This window comes from Macrobrachium rosenbergii, chromosome 26 (assembly GCF_040412425.1).
Source record: "Macrobrachium rosenbergii isolate ZJJX-2024 chromosome 26, ASM4041242v1, whole genome shotgun sequence".
In the NCBI taxonomy this organism is placed as follows: domain Eukaryota; kingdom Metazoa; phylum Arthropoda; class Malacostraca; order Decapoda; family Palaemonidae; genus Macrobrachium; species Macrobrachium rosenbergii.
Window position 1 is genome coordinate 9151011 of NC_089766.1, and position 14997 is coordinate 9166007.

At 38.0% G+C, this 14997-nt stretch overlaps 1 protein-coding gene across 14 annotated transcripts in view; it reads right to left on the reverse strand.

The window, feature by feature from the left end:
- Window positions 1-14997, reverse strand: part of LOC136853015 (one cut domain family member 3-like) — a 544859-nt gene that overhangs the window by 251672 nt on the left and 278190 nt on the right. The window lies entirely within an intron of this gene.

Consider the following 14997-nt stretch of genomic DNA (forward strand, 5'->3'; position numbering starts at 1 on the left):
TTAAATCGAATGTCCCTAAAAAATAAACTGATTTAAAGTACTGACATTTTCGCCTAATCAGATCAGTCCAATGTCGGATTCATTTCAGATCTCGCGGAAAAACTTCCCCAAGACATTATGGAAAGTCCATATAGATCCCTTTCATTAAAAAAAAAAGGGGGTGGTGGAAAGATTACACAATGCATAAAAAAATAAATAAAGTCTACGAAAGAAATCCCGCCTTATCTCCTCCAACAACAATCTACTTCCCACTTTTTGTGTCACCTACAAATTCCTCTCTTCCACGCCATCTTTAAGGCCTAAAAAAAATAAATAAAAAGGGGAAAAAGACACTAATTTCAATCCCTTACTTTTTCCCCTTCCCCTCCCTCCCCAAACCATTTCTTCTCTTGTTACTTCCCCACTAGGATGAGCAGCGTAGCCGTATCCCCTCCTCCCCCGCCTCTCTCTCTCTCCCTCCCCTCCCCATTCTTCTCAACGCCCTTTCGCCAGGTCACAATAAAAACATTATCAGGCCACCAACCGACGATAAGCCTTATCTTGCCCCAAGCTGGGCCGCCCGGCCCATTACACCACAATATTCGCTAAATTTACTCAACCTTAAAGAAAATATTTGCATCCAACCTACTCCTACTCCTCCTCCTCCTCCTCCTCACACCAGGGCGTTAGGAATGGAAAAGAAGGAGGAGAGAGAGAAGAAGAATGAGAAGAAGATTTTCTTTCTCTCTCTCTTTTTCTCCGGACTCTAAGCTTCACCTGATGCCTGCTTACTTTCAGAACAATTATCTACTTTCGTGCTGGCATACTACAAGGTTTGTTCAACGTGGCCTTTTGATTTCTAGATGATTATTAATTTCTATCATTGTCATTTTAATGTCGGCTCTGATCTCTCTCTCTCTCTCTTCTAAAATCAACCTAAATATAAAACTGATTATTTAATTTCTTACTTTTTTAAAAGTATGGTCGAGAGGCATCCTTTTATCCACATATAAAACCCTTTCAATAAATAAATAATTAAATAACTCTTTTATGCTCTCTCTCTTTCTCTCTCTCCTTAATTCTACATTCACCAGAAGTTTTTCTCCTTATATTTATTTTTTTAAGCCTATCAACTGTCTCACCATCCTTCACCAGCTTCCTTCCTCTCTCTCTCTCTCTCTCAAGTCTACATTGACTAGAACTTTTTATCTTTACCATATTTATTTTTCAAGCCTATCAACTATCTCTCCATCATTCACCATCTTGCTCACCCTCCCCAATCCAAATACCCTCAAATCATCAGCTCTCTCTCTCTCTCTCTCTCTCTCTCTCTCTCTCTCTCTCTCTCTCTCTCTCTCTCTCCAACCGTCGCCATACATGATCGAACTATTATTTCAAGAGATAAAGCATCGGCTGATATATCACCCGGCACTGAATGTATAAACGATTGAAGGAAGGGTTTAACATCATTAATATTCTCCCGCGATTGAATGGGAAGGGTTGAGGGATTGAAGGAAAAGTGATAGACAGCAGGAGGAGGAGGAGGAGGAGGAGGAGGAGGAGGAGGAGGAGGAGGAGGAGGAGGAGGAGGAGGAGGAGGAGGAGACGCGATAGAGGAGGTTGCGGAAGACGCAGATGATAAAAATGGAAGGATAGATGAAGTGAGAGATGAGATAAAGTTCATAAATAACAATGAGATAATAGTGGGTGAGTGAGTTGTGCAGTGAAGAGTAAATAAATAAATAAATAAATATGTATGTATACATACATACATACGTACACACACACACACACACACACACACACACACACACATATATATATATATCAGTTCTCTGTTGTTATATATTTTTATATATTTAGATGGAAAACAATTTGGTGTTTTGGTAAATTGGAAAATGTTTCCTTACAAGCATATTTATATTAATATATTTTTTATCATAATGCGCCATTCATGATTTCAACTTATTGTGGTAATTTGAAGCATTTTCTATCATGAATTCCGAGATAAATTAATTGTAGAAAATACACCAAATTAAAGATTACGATAAGAAGCTGAAATCACAAGTAATTCATTACATTTAAGGTGATATTAACATAAAGATTCTTACAACAGAAAATTTTCAACAATAACAAGCTTACTTAAGACCTAAAACTATCGAAATTATAAGAAAACATAACGAAACAGAAAGGCGATTTTAAATACTTAAAAATACAGAACGAAACACCAGCCTTTAACAAATAAGTCTCCGAAACAAAAAGAAAAACGAAAAAAGAAAAAAAAGAAGAAAAAAGGTGATTTACCAACGTCGACCAACAATAATTCGCGCCACGGTCGAAATCGAGATGTCGATAGGGCTTCCGGAATACGTAATTGTAAGTCCGATACGCATAACCTTATAAATAATGGCTAATGGCCATTACCATTACCAATCAACTTAAAAACCCAGTTCGTCATAATTCCCGAAATTATATTTGCCCGTCCGGTAACCCCACCCCCCGTCTGATAATCCTCCTCCCACTCCCCACCCCCTCCCCAAAGGAAACATCATCTATTCCCCCTCCCTTTGCTCGACCGGTACCCAATGATAAACTCTTATAGCATCCCAACTCCCTATTTACCCCTGACATCCCCTCCCTACTTACTGCTGACACCCCCTCCCCACTTACCCCCGAAACCCCACACCCAGAAACCCAAACTTCTTTCCTCCCCAACCTACCACCATCAGTGGCCCCACCGCACGTAAGGAAAAACGAAGTGAAAAACCACGAAAAAAATTTTTCGAAACCGATGACCTGTCCCTACCCTCCCCCCCAAAAAAAAAAATAAAAAAAAACTCCATCGTGATGTTATCACAACACACAAACCCAGGTCCACCGATGGTTAACCAAATAGGGCCACTTAAACAGTCACATCAGCCGGCACCTCAGTTAACATAATTACGTACCAAAAAGCAAAGTGGGAGGGAAGGGGTGGGGGCGGGGTGGGAAGAGAGCATTTAAATTTAGCGGCTAACATTATTTCCCGTCAAACTGATTTGGCCATATCGTTATAAGTCAATCAACTCCCGAGTTCATTTGGCAGTGAACTGCCAGCGACAGAGATAGAGTCTCTCTCTCTCTCTCTCTCTCTCTCTCTCTCTCTCTCTCTCTCTCTCTCTCTCTCTCTCTCTCTCTCTCTCTCTCAAATGACACTGTGGAAGAGGCATAGGGAGAGGCTGGGGAAATGAAAGGAAAACGAGAAGGAAGGAATATTATGAAGTTGTAAATAGCAGAATCGGGAAGTTTATCAAAAGTTGTAACTTACCAAAAAGATGAAACATTGATAAATATAGTAACAAACGAAGAATACTTCAAACAAAATAATAAACAGTAACGAGAATACTTGAAAGAATATCAAGAAACAATAAGGAAATGATAATTCTAAAACAAATAAATAACATCACAGGAAGAAAAGAAACAAGAAATGCGGAATAAATAAAAGGAGAAGAAAATCCTATAAATAAAAATATAAAGAATGAAATAAAAAAGGAAGTATTAAACAATGAAGTAGGGTATAAGTACCTGATATTAACTGAGCTGCTGAACAGAAATATCGACAATGAAGTTAGGTGAACAAATGTCTTTTTGTGGAATACTGATTTTTCACTTTGTCAGTAAAAAATTACTAAAATCTTTCGCTTTGTCAGTAAAAAATTACTAAAATCTTTCGCTTTGTCAGTAAAAAATTACTAAAATCTTTCGCTTTGTCAGTAGAAAATTACTAAAATCTTTCACTTTGTCAGTAAAAAATTACTAAAATCTTTCACTTTGTCAGTCAAAAATTACTAAAATCCTTCACTTTGTCAGTCAAAAATTACTAAAATCTTTCACTTTGTCAGTCAAAAATTGCTAAAATCTTTCATTTTGTCAGTCAAAAATGACTAAAATCTTTCATTTTGTCAGTAAAAATTACTAAAAATTTCACTTTGTCAGTAAAAATTACTAAAATCTTTCACTTTGTCAGTAAAAATTACTAAACTCTTTCGCTTTGTCCTTAAAAATTACTCAAATTAAGTCCTTTGTATTAATGATGATTATCAAAACATGGGATTAATATGAACGTTGTACATAAGCTGTTTACAGAACAAGAGCCCGTGCTGACATCAAGATTGTTCATTTCATCAAGCAGGTTTAAGAAGGATTAGAACAAGTTTTACACATTACCATTGCATAATAACTTTCTTCAGACCGACTGAAGAAGATAAATGTTTCACTTAAGGGAAAAAATGCTGAAATCTCTTGAGACAATTTACCTTGGCACTCACTGACCTGATTTGAGGATTCAATATAATGACAAAATAATTTGAAATTGCATATTGAGGACTCATTACAATTTACTAACAATTAGGAAAATTATCTGACATCATTCCCCACAAGGACAGCCACACGAGAGACTAACAAGTAAACAAAATAGAAATTTAAGAACTAAAAAGTTTATCAAAATAAAAACGATAGAAATTTAAAAACTAAAAAAAAAGTTTATCAAAATAAAAAAATATACAAATTTAAAAAAAAAAAAGTTTATCAAATTGAAAAAAGACAGAAATTTAAAACTAAAAAAAAAGTTTATCAAAAAAATTTAAAACAAAAAAATTTATCAAAATAAAAAAAAATCAAGTCAATTTTGGATTCCCATCCGAGTGAGAATGTCCGTCGTTCTCCACCGCCCCCACAAAAAAAAATAAATAAATAAAAAAAAAGAGAGCGAAAAGTAATAAAAATCCATTTCTATAAACGTTTCAAAAGTCGTGATATCAAAAAAGAGCCGCTGAAGAATGTAAAAAAATGCAAAGCTGCAATAACACACTGCAAAAGTATGTAAACCGTTTCCCCTCTCAATATGGAAATAATGGCTACGCCGATATACATAGCTCCGCCGCGCAGCCCGCAAAAAGTGAGATAGATAAATAAATAAAATAAAAAAAGGTGTGAAATAAAAAAAAGAAAACAATAAAACTAATAAAAAATATAGTATCCAATCGAAGCCACTCAAAAAAAGGGGGTTGGAAAACTCACGAAAAATTGCGGAGAAATGTCGAAATAAAAAAAAAAAAAAAGGAATTTTTAAAAAATTCGAAAAAACTCAAATTTGAGGCATAACACCAAGAAGAAAAATATGATGAAATAAAACTAAATAATCTCCCGAAAAAAGTTTAGTGAAACATAAGAATTAAGCTCCGACAAAAAATGAAACAAATTCTAAAAAATTAAATGACTTAAAAAAGCTAAAAAAAAAAAAAAAAAATGATAAAAGGAAAATCGAAGGAAGGACAGCAGCAAACTCGAAGCAATAGCTTGGTAATCATAACAATCGCTTGAAGCGCGGCGCTCCGGGCCATTCCGAAAGCAATGCAATGCACACGCACACACACACACGAGTCTGTCAATCACTCGCCGCGACAGATATTTCACTTGTAAATTCGAGGGCACATTCTTTCTAACATATTGGATGCGGACGCCTGCATCATTCCGACTATACCTCCTCCCCTTACCCCTTCACCCCCTCCCATCGCCCAAACATGCCCACCCCCACCCCTTTGGATATTCATTAAAATATTTCCCAGTTTTTTGTTTTATTTCTATATCTCCCTTACCCCTTCTCCCCTCCTATCCCCAAACATCCCCTTTGGATATTCATTAAAATATTTTCAATTTTTTGTTTTTATTTCTATATCTCCCTTACCCCTTCTCCCCTCCCATCCCCCAAAACATGCCCACCCCACCCTCTTTGGATATTCATTAAAATATTTCCCATTTTTTTGTTTTATTTCTATATCTCCCTTACCCCTTCTCCCCTCCCATCCCCAAACATGTCCACCCCACTCCTTTGGATATTCATTAAAATATTTTCAATTTTTTTTGTTTTATTTCTATATCTCCCCTTACCCCTTCTCCCCTCCCATCTCCCAAACACGCCCACCACCACCCCCACCCCTTTGGATATTCATTAAAATATTTCCCGTTTTTTGGTTCTATTTCTATATCTTCTGTGTCACATCCGGTCGTAGCCGAACCCCGAACCCAGTCTGGAATGGTTCCTTGTCTTGGAGGCTTCTGAGAACTGGGCCTTCAGAAGCAAGGTAAGGTCTGATGAGGGCCTCTGGACTCTGACCAACCTCCAGAGATAATGGCTGACACAACAGCTTCTTAATGTATATAAACCCAGGTCAAATTACATATGGGATATTTATAATTGGCAAATTCACATTAACTTAATTTTTTAAACAGGAGGCTCACTAGTTCGTAACAACATCTCGGGGATAATTTAAACATGAAACCAAAATAAATTTAATAATGAAAATTCTAAAAATGGACGAAACAAATATCCAATTGTTAGATCGTATCCTATACAGCAAATGTTCGAAGCAAAAAGTACAAAACTAATTCTTAAAACTTCATTTTAAAAACCAATAACTGTAAACTCAATAACTCATCTTTATACTTCCCTCTTTTCTGTCAGCACCTCTTCTACAAAAAATGAAATAAATTCTGTTATATCGGATGATAATCAGTTAAATTTTCCAATTAATCATTAGTACTTGTTAGTAAAACATCATTAATAGGAAGCCTCTATGAGTATTCGAAGTCAAAATACCTACAGTGAGGATATTTTAGTAGTAAATATATTGAAAAAATGATCGTTTTTATACATCAGTCGGTAATGTATCAACAATTCACTACGATCTTACGCCCCAAAAATAAATTTATATGTTATTGCCAATAGATTTGTTTATATTAATCAATCGTATAAATAAATCTCAAATTTATCATCAGCATAAATGCTATTTCGCTGAATACTTTATAACAATATGACGAAACCATTACCTTCCGACAAATAAAATATCTGAGTTTCCTGAATATGACTAAACACACACGCAAGCACGCACACACACACGAGAGAGAGAGAGAGAGAGAGAGAGAGAGAGAGAGAGAGAGAGAGAGAGAGAGAGAGAGAGAGCAAAATGGTCTAAAATTTTGTCACTTTATATGAAGGTTATCGTCGCGAACGGCGTCATCGCTCAACTTGTTACAGCTCTTCTTCCTATGCCATCTGCCTCTCCTCCCCTCCTCCTCCTCCTCCTCATTTTCCTCCCTCCACACGGCCTTCCAGTCTCTCTCTCTCTCTCTCCTCTCTCTCTCTCTCTCTCTCTCTCTCTCCTCCGCACGTCTCTCTATAAGGAATAAAACTACCAGAAATAATTCATTCGCTCGTTGCTGTCACTCGTGATTTTCAATTTGGCGCCAAATATGTTTCGTGTGAATTTTGGCGCGCAAATGAAGGCACTTAGCGCGCGCGGCTCGTCAGCTGACGGAACACGGCGACGCGGGAATAGCGCTAATGTCGGTCTCCCCGCCAGAAAGTAATCATCCTCGACCTCACCAGCAGGAGAAGCAGGAATGGGAGGGACGGAAGGGGGGCGTTGGGGGGGACAGCAGGAAAACATCAGCGGCAGCAGGAGCAGATGAGGCTGATGGCAGCAGAGGCAGCAGGAGCAGATAAGGGAAGAGGTAGCAGAGGCACGGAAATAGTACTAATGTCACTTCCATGCCAGAAAATAATCACTCACACACACACACACACACACACACACACACCTCTGGCTCTCCCATCCCCCTCCCCCTCTCTCCCTCTCCTGGGTCCTACCCAGACCCGCGGAGCCCCCCACCCCCCACCATCAGCCCTTAGCGACTGGGGTGAGAACTCGGCTGAAGGGGGAGAATGAGAGAAACGGAAAGGGGAGAGGAAAGAAAGACGCGTGATGGGAGAAAAAAAAAAGAAAAGTAAAAAGACGACATAACTGATGCTGAAAATGCGGAAAATTCAGGAAAAGGCGTCAATTAGAGGGATTTAAGGACAGGGAAAACTCCGGAAAAAAATCTTTTGAAAATGAAAGAAGAATCCGACGATACTAAACCATTGGAACAAATTCGAGAAATCTTAAGATAACGGGAAATCTTAAAAAAAAATAGCAAAAATTAAGACAATAACAACTCTTCAAAGAATGCATTTATACTCTGATAATAAAATTAACAACAAAACAAAGAAAGATAAATAATAAATGAAAATGCGAAGAGATTTACTAAATGTATGTAAAATTTCCTTCATACGGGCAATATGTACATATAGTGTATATATATATATATATATATATATATATATATATATATATATATATATATATATATATATATATATATATATATTAATACAGGCAATATGTATATAAAGAACAATGACGGCAAAAAAAACACTAAAATTACGAAGAACAGAAAATCAAAACGATGAAAAAGGAGCAATGACGGAACAGGACGAAGAACTCTAAAGTACACAGACTCTCTCTCTCTCTCTCTCTCTCTCTCTCTCTCTCTCCCGCGGGAACCACAAGGCAGTCAATCTATGGTGGGAACCCATTAGGTTATATATTGCCTTACTCCGGCCTTCTATTAAGGGCGAATGGCTTTGATGGCAATCAGTGGGAATAACACCAGAAGTCATTAAATAATCTTACTTCTTCTTGTTTCTCGTACGTAAATGAGGATTATGGGATTAGCCTGGAATTGGGATTATGGGATTAGCCTGGAATTGGGAGACACATGAAATTTTCAATAAAAATGATATAAAGGAACGGTGAGGCAATAAAAAATGATATGTGTTGTCTAGGATTTAGGTATAGTATTTCCTAGTTTCATAAAACAAAGATGATCACGTAATTTCGTCAATAAAAAATGAATGAGCAAGTAGTTTCGTAAATAAAAAGACATGATCACGTAATTTCGTCCATATAAAATGACATGATCATGTAATTTCTTGAATAAAAAAGAAATGATCACGTAATTTCGTCCATATCAAAATGACATGAGCAAGTAGTTTCGTAAATAAGAAAGACATGATCACGTAACTTCGTCAATATAAAATTACACGAGCACGTGATTTCGTCAATAAAAAATGACATGAGCACGTAATTTCGTCAATAAAAAACATGATCACGTAATTTCGTCAATAAAAATGACACAAGCACGTAGTTTCGTACATAAAAAAAGGACATGATCACGCAATTTCGTAAACAAAATGACATGAGCACGTATTTTCGTACATAAAAAAGGACATGATCACGCAATTTCGTCAATAAAAACGACATGAGCACGTAGTTTCATAAATAAAGAAAGACATGATCGGGAACTTCGTCAATATAAGATGACATGAGCACGTAATTTCGTCAATAAAAAATGACATGAGCACGTAATTTCGTCAATAAAAAAAGACATGATCACGTAATTTCGTCCATAAAAATGACATGAGCACGTAGTTTCGTAAATAAAAGACATGACCACGTAATTTAGTCAATACAAATGACATTAGCAAGTAGTTTCGTAAATAAAAAAGACATGATCACGTAATTTCGTCAATAAAAATGACATGAGCACGTAGATTCGTAAATAAAAAAAAGACATGACCAGGTAATTTCGTCAATATAAATGACATGAGCACGTAGTTTCGTAAATGAAAAAGACATGATCACATAATTTCGTCAATATAAAATGACATGAGCAAGTAGCTTTGTAAATAAAAAATACATGACCACGTAATTTCGTCAATATGAAATGACATGAGCACGTCATTTCGTAAATAAAAAAAGACATGATCACGTAATCCATCAGTAAAAAATGACATGAGCACGTAATTTCGTAAATAAAAGACATGACAACGGAATTTCGTCACTATAAAATGACATGAGAACGTAGTTTCGTAACTAAAAAAAGACATAATCAAGTAGTTTCCTAAAAATGACATGACCACATAATATCGTAAATAACAAAATGTTATGAAATAATTTTGTAAATGAAAAAAAATTATCATCACGTGATTTGGTAGAAAATGACATGATCTCGTAATTTCTCAAATTAAAAAAAAAAGCCATGATCACGTAAGAGAAAAAACAACGAAATTCATAACGTGAATCAAAGAAAACTGGCAAAAAAAAACGTAACCCAAAACAAAGACAAACCAAGAAAAATAACATAGGAAAATTAAGAAAAACCCACCAAAAAAAAACTGATCACGGAAAAAACTAAGAACAAAAAAAAAAAAGAGAGAAAAAACCAAGGGAGGGAGATAAACCATATCGAAATGACAACATTCCACGGTTTTGTTTGTTCGATAGACCAGGAGATGGAATAGGGGAGGGGGAAGGAAGGGAGGGGGTAGGGGATGGACAAAAAGGGGAAGGGGAGGGGAGGGAAGGGGGGATGGAGCGAAGGGCTACTCCACTCCATTTTCGGCTTAATTTGCATAGAGGCACCGATAGGTCGTGAGAGAGAGAGAGAGAGAGAGAGAGAGAGAGAGAGAGAGAGAGAGAGAGAGAGAGAGAGAGAATTGTATATAGCACTTTATTATTTTGAGAACACAAACAGGAACGCTAAGATGATTTAATGAGAAAGAGCAAATACATTACTGAGAATAAAGAACGATAAAAACGAGAGAGAGAGAGAGAGAGAGAGAGAGAGAGAGAGAGAGAGAGAGAGAGAGAGAGAGAGAGAGAACCTGTAATATCACACATGGAACTTCACACCAAATAAACTATTCGTACACGAATTTATCCATAAAACTGAAGAGACATTTGCGACCAAAAAAAAAAAAAAAAAGAGAAACTCTCAAACATTCTAAAAAAGGAAGGGAGAAAGCAACACACGGAGAAAGCCCTCATTCTTATTCCTATTCTCCTTATTCTTCCTATTCTTCTTCCTCTTCCTACACGTGAAAGATGGATGGCCGGCCCTTGGCTTTCCAGATATTCATATGGGAATCTTAACCACATGGTACCAACTTAGGAACACCCGATCCCCCTCTCCTCCCCCCTCTCCAAGGAGGGGGAAGGGTAGATGGAAAGGAATGCCTTTTTGGAGGGGTAAGGAGGGAGGCTTAAAAAAAAAAGCCTGTCGAAGGACACCTTTTTTTTTTGGGCGGAGTGGTCTTTTTTTAACGGAGTGGTCCATCTGTTTTCTGGTTGTGTTTGTTTTTCTTTTACGGGGCAATTATTACTCATTTCAAGCTTGACGGACGTAAATGTCATTATTAAGTAATTACATTCCTGGTCAAATTTACATAGTTAAATCAAATGACGAAGAACAATTACATTATTCCTTTTATTCTTTATTCAAATATCAACCTATTCCCGAACGGAATTTTGACAATATGATGAAAATAATTCTCAAGAATATTTTCAAATTTTCATTTACCTTCAAGACACATTTCCCGTAGTTTCTCTTCTGCTGCACATGAACATTAATCACTCAGGTAGCTATCGGGCCTCAATGTGATTCACTGCCGCGCGCACCAAACACCTCCACGCACCCTGTGTCAGGTATGTTGCAAGCTACGTTAATTAACAGCAATCCTAAGACACAACACACCAGCCTTTCGCTATAAATCCTCTCGGTGTTTCCTCAATTCTTTCCTGAACCATTTATCCTTAACTACTTTTTCCCCCTATCCCTCCCATCAATATCCTCATACTTTCCCCATTCCTCTCCCTCCCATCCCCCCTCCTCCTCCTCTTCCTCTCCTACCCCTCCTCCTCCTTCTCCTCCTCCTCCATCTTCCTCATCCGGAGATTTCTCGATATTCTCTTAAAATTAATATGCTAATTTGAATTTTAATACAGTGTTGCTCCACGGTTTAAAGCCCCATCTGGCTCGCCGATCGGGTCCTTGTGGGATGAGATTCCCGCCCCCCCCCCCCCTTTTTTGGTGGGGGGATGAATGCTCCTTTTCGGGGGAGAGAAGATGAGGTGGGGGGGGGCGGAGTTGCCGATATTAAAATCGAACGAGACGAAGAAGATGACGAAGATCAATGATGAAGGTCTTGGGATTCAGAAAATTTAGAATGACCTCGACATGGAAAAAAAATATCAAAAGTAAATGGAAAGAAATAGTGATGAAAAAGATGATGACGAAGGAAAAAAATCATCACAATACGAAGTGATGGTGATGGTGATGAAGATTTTGCGTTCGTTGTAGTTGTTGTTTAGTTTAAGCTGGCCTTATGTCAGCACGGGGTCTTGCTCTTGAGCAGCCCGTAAATTGTCCAATTAAGAGATTTAAAGGTGATATTTGAAAAAAAAAAAAATGCTACGCAAAAAAAAAAAATGGTATAAAAAAATAATAATGAAACTGATGGAAAGCAAAACAACTCAAAGAAATGGTGATGAAGGTGAAAAATGATAACGATTATCCGATTACGGGACGTGATGCAGTAAAGGATAAACAAACAGATTAAATAAGAGATAGCAGAAGAGAAAAAAAAAATCGATACAAAAGAACTGATGATTCCGATTGTGACTCTGATAACTGGTGTTGCGCTACTGATGATACTAGTAAATGCTGACGACAAGTGTTGACATAATAATGATGATAATGATAACTAGGCTGGCGACCAATATGATAATATTTTAAAATGAAGAGGGTCTAGAGAAAGATGAAGTAACTGGAACTAGCCGATCAGTAAAGAAGAGACGGACGTTATCATCAAATATCTAAAAAAAATAATTAACGAAAAACCTGAAGCCTTACAGAACTGGCCTGAAGGATTCATATCTGAAACCGGAAGTTAAAACAGGAACTAAACAAAGTTAAAGAAGCTGGACAACTTAGAAGACACTGAAGGGGACGGATATACAAACAAGAGAGACAGCAAAAGCAATCAATTGACTTGAAACCTAAGCATATAAAAAAATTTCGATTACCTATAAAAAAAATATCCACCACAAAAAATGAAAGCAAATCGTATGACGTACGCACCAGAGGGACAACTGTACACCCCAGTTCACTGCAGAAGGCGACAAACCGACAATGCAAATAACGTTTCAGAGAATATCATCAATAATTTAAAAAGCAAAGTATTCTTTCTCTGGCCATGTCCTCTGAATAAGTTAAAGCGTAACAGGTTACGATGAATCCGCAGTGAATAGAAGGCAGACATTGTAACTCCTGGTACATTGACAATCTCGAGTTTATCGCCGGCCATAACATTTAGAAATTGGACAGGAATGGTAAACACGAGGAATTATTTAGTGGCTTGTGAAATATGCATCCGGTTTTATAAGAAGGACAATTCGGTTGGAGAGGAAATTGGCTTAGTATTTTATGCCTTCGAGAGTAATGCTCTCTCTCTCTCTTTTACCATGCATAACCTTTCGTCTAGTTCAAATGCCCTAATTCTGTGCACCAGAATTAGCCTACACTTTTCGAGAAGTTTACATTATTACTGCTTTAAAGGGAAGGGGAGGGGGGTCTACGACCCCCGGCCCCCTCCCCCTTTTCCAAGCCATTTCCAGCCTTCCTTTATTTGATTATGTGTCTCCTCCGTGATCCCTTCCACCCACTTTCACATTAAAGAAGAAAAAAGAAAATAAGAAACTCTTCCAGTTTGGTGAGGGGACGGGGGAGGGGAGGGCGTTCGGAGTGATCCTGCCCCCCTACCCTAAGTTTATTTTTATTTTCCCGTCGCCCCCCCCCATCCCCTCCTCCCTCCCTCGCCCACCCGCTGCCACCTCCCAAAACATCCCAAGTTCTTCCAGTATGTCGCAGGAGATATTAAAATCATTGGTTGCGTCTAGTCGGGGGACGCCACAACGGCAGCAGCTAGAAGAATAAGAAGAGAGACTCTTCTAATATCAACCTATCTTGTTTTTAATATGCCCGAGAACACACTCCTCCGGCGGGAGGGCGCCTTAGCCCTCCTCCTCCTCCTCCTCCCGCCGAAGCTGCCGTCGCCGAAGAAGACGACCCTACTCCCAACGACATTCCGACCCTTACGACGCGGAGGAGCAAAGACGAAGGTTCCCTAGGAGAAGGAGCAGGGGCAGGGGAAGGAGTTCTCCTTCCCCCCTCCCTACCCCCGCAAGACATCCGCTAGTCGGCCCCATGTCCGATATTCGTGATCCGGGGAAAATAAATAAACTTGGGATCGGCGGTGCGGGGCTTCGTCGAAGAAGGTGGAGTTTTATTAAGCATACCTTACCTTCCTATAACACTAACCCCTCCTCCCCTCCCCCTCCCCTCCACCCCCACCACCCCCATCGCACTGCTGCTACAGCCCTCAACTACCCACATACCTACCTACCTCCCTACTCCTTCTCTCTCTCTCTCTCTCTCTCTCTCTCTCTCTCTCTCTCTCTCCTCTTCTTCTTCTCGTCTCCAGACGTGTCCCTCCTGGGGCCTAAGGTCCATCTCCAGGTAAGACCTTCAAATGACGTTACTTCATCCCAGCAGTAAATCTAAAAGAGGCGTTTGTAATTGAAGGAAATTGCCTTCCGAGGGTTTTTGGGGACTCGAGCCTTCAGTAAAATCAAAATATGTTCTTTAATTGCTGGTGACATGATTTTAAGACTATTAATAAAAAATATATATATATATATATATATATATATATATATATATATATATATATATATATATATATATATATATATATATATATATATATATACATTGATCAACTATTCATATAAAATATAAATTCCCTACAACGAAAAGTTAAGGATTGTGAAATTAGGACGTGAACCGATTAAAAAAAAAAAACTTTAATAGATATAAGCAAGTATCTCAAAAAGAGTTCGCTTACAATCACACTTCAGAGCTATCCTTAGGGTTCCATGATAAATGATAACGCGTCCCTCTCATTATTACATTATTAAACCCTTATTACTGTAATAAAAAGTGAATGTATGTAAAAACTGAATGAGTGAAAAACCTTTTGACGGTTTTCAAACTCCGGACAATATCGTGATTTGGATTGAATTGAACTGAATATAGTATTTCGGTCAATTGCAAAGCACTGGTACCTATGAGGTCATTCAGCGCTGAAACGGAATTGACAGTAAGAAGGTTTAAAAGGTGTAACAGGAGGAAAACCTCGCAGTTGCACTATGGATCAGTTGTTAGGAGAGAGTGGAAAGTAAGATGGAAGAAAGAGAA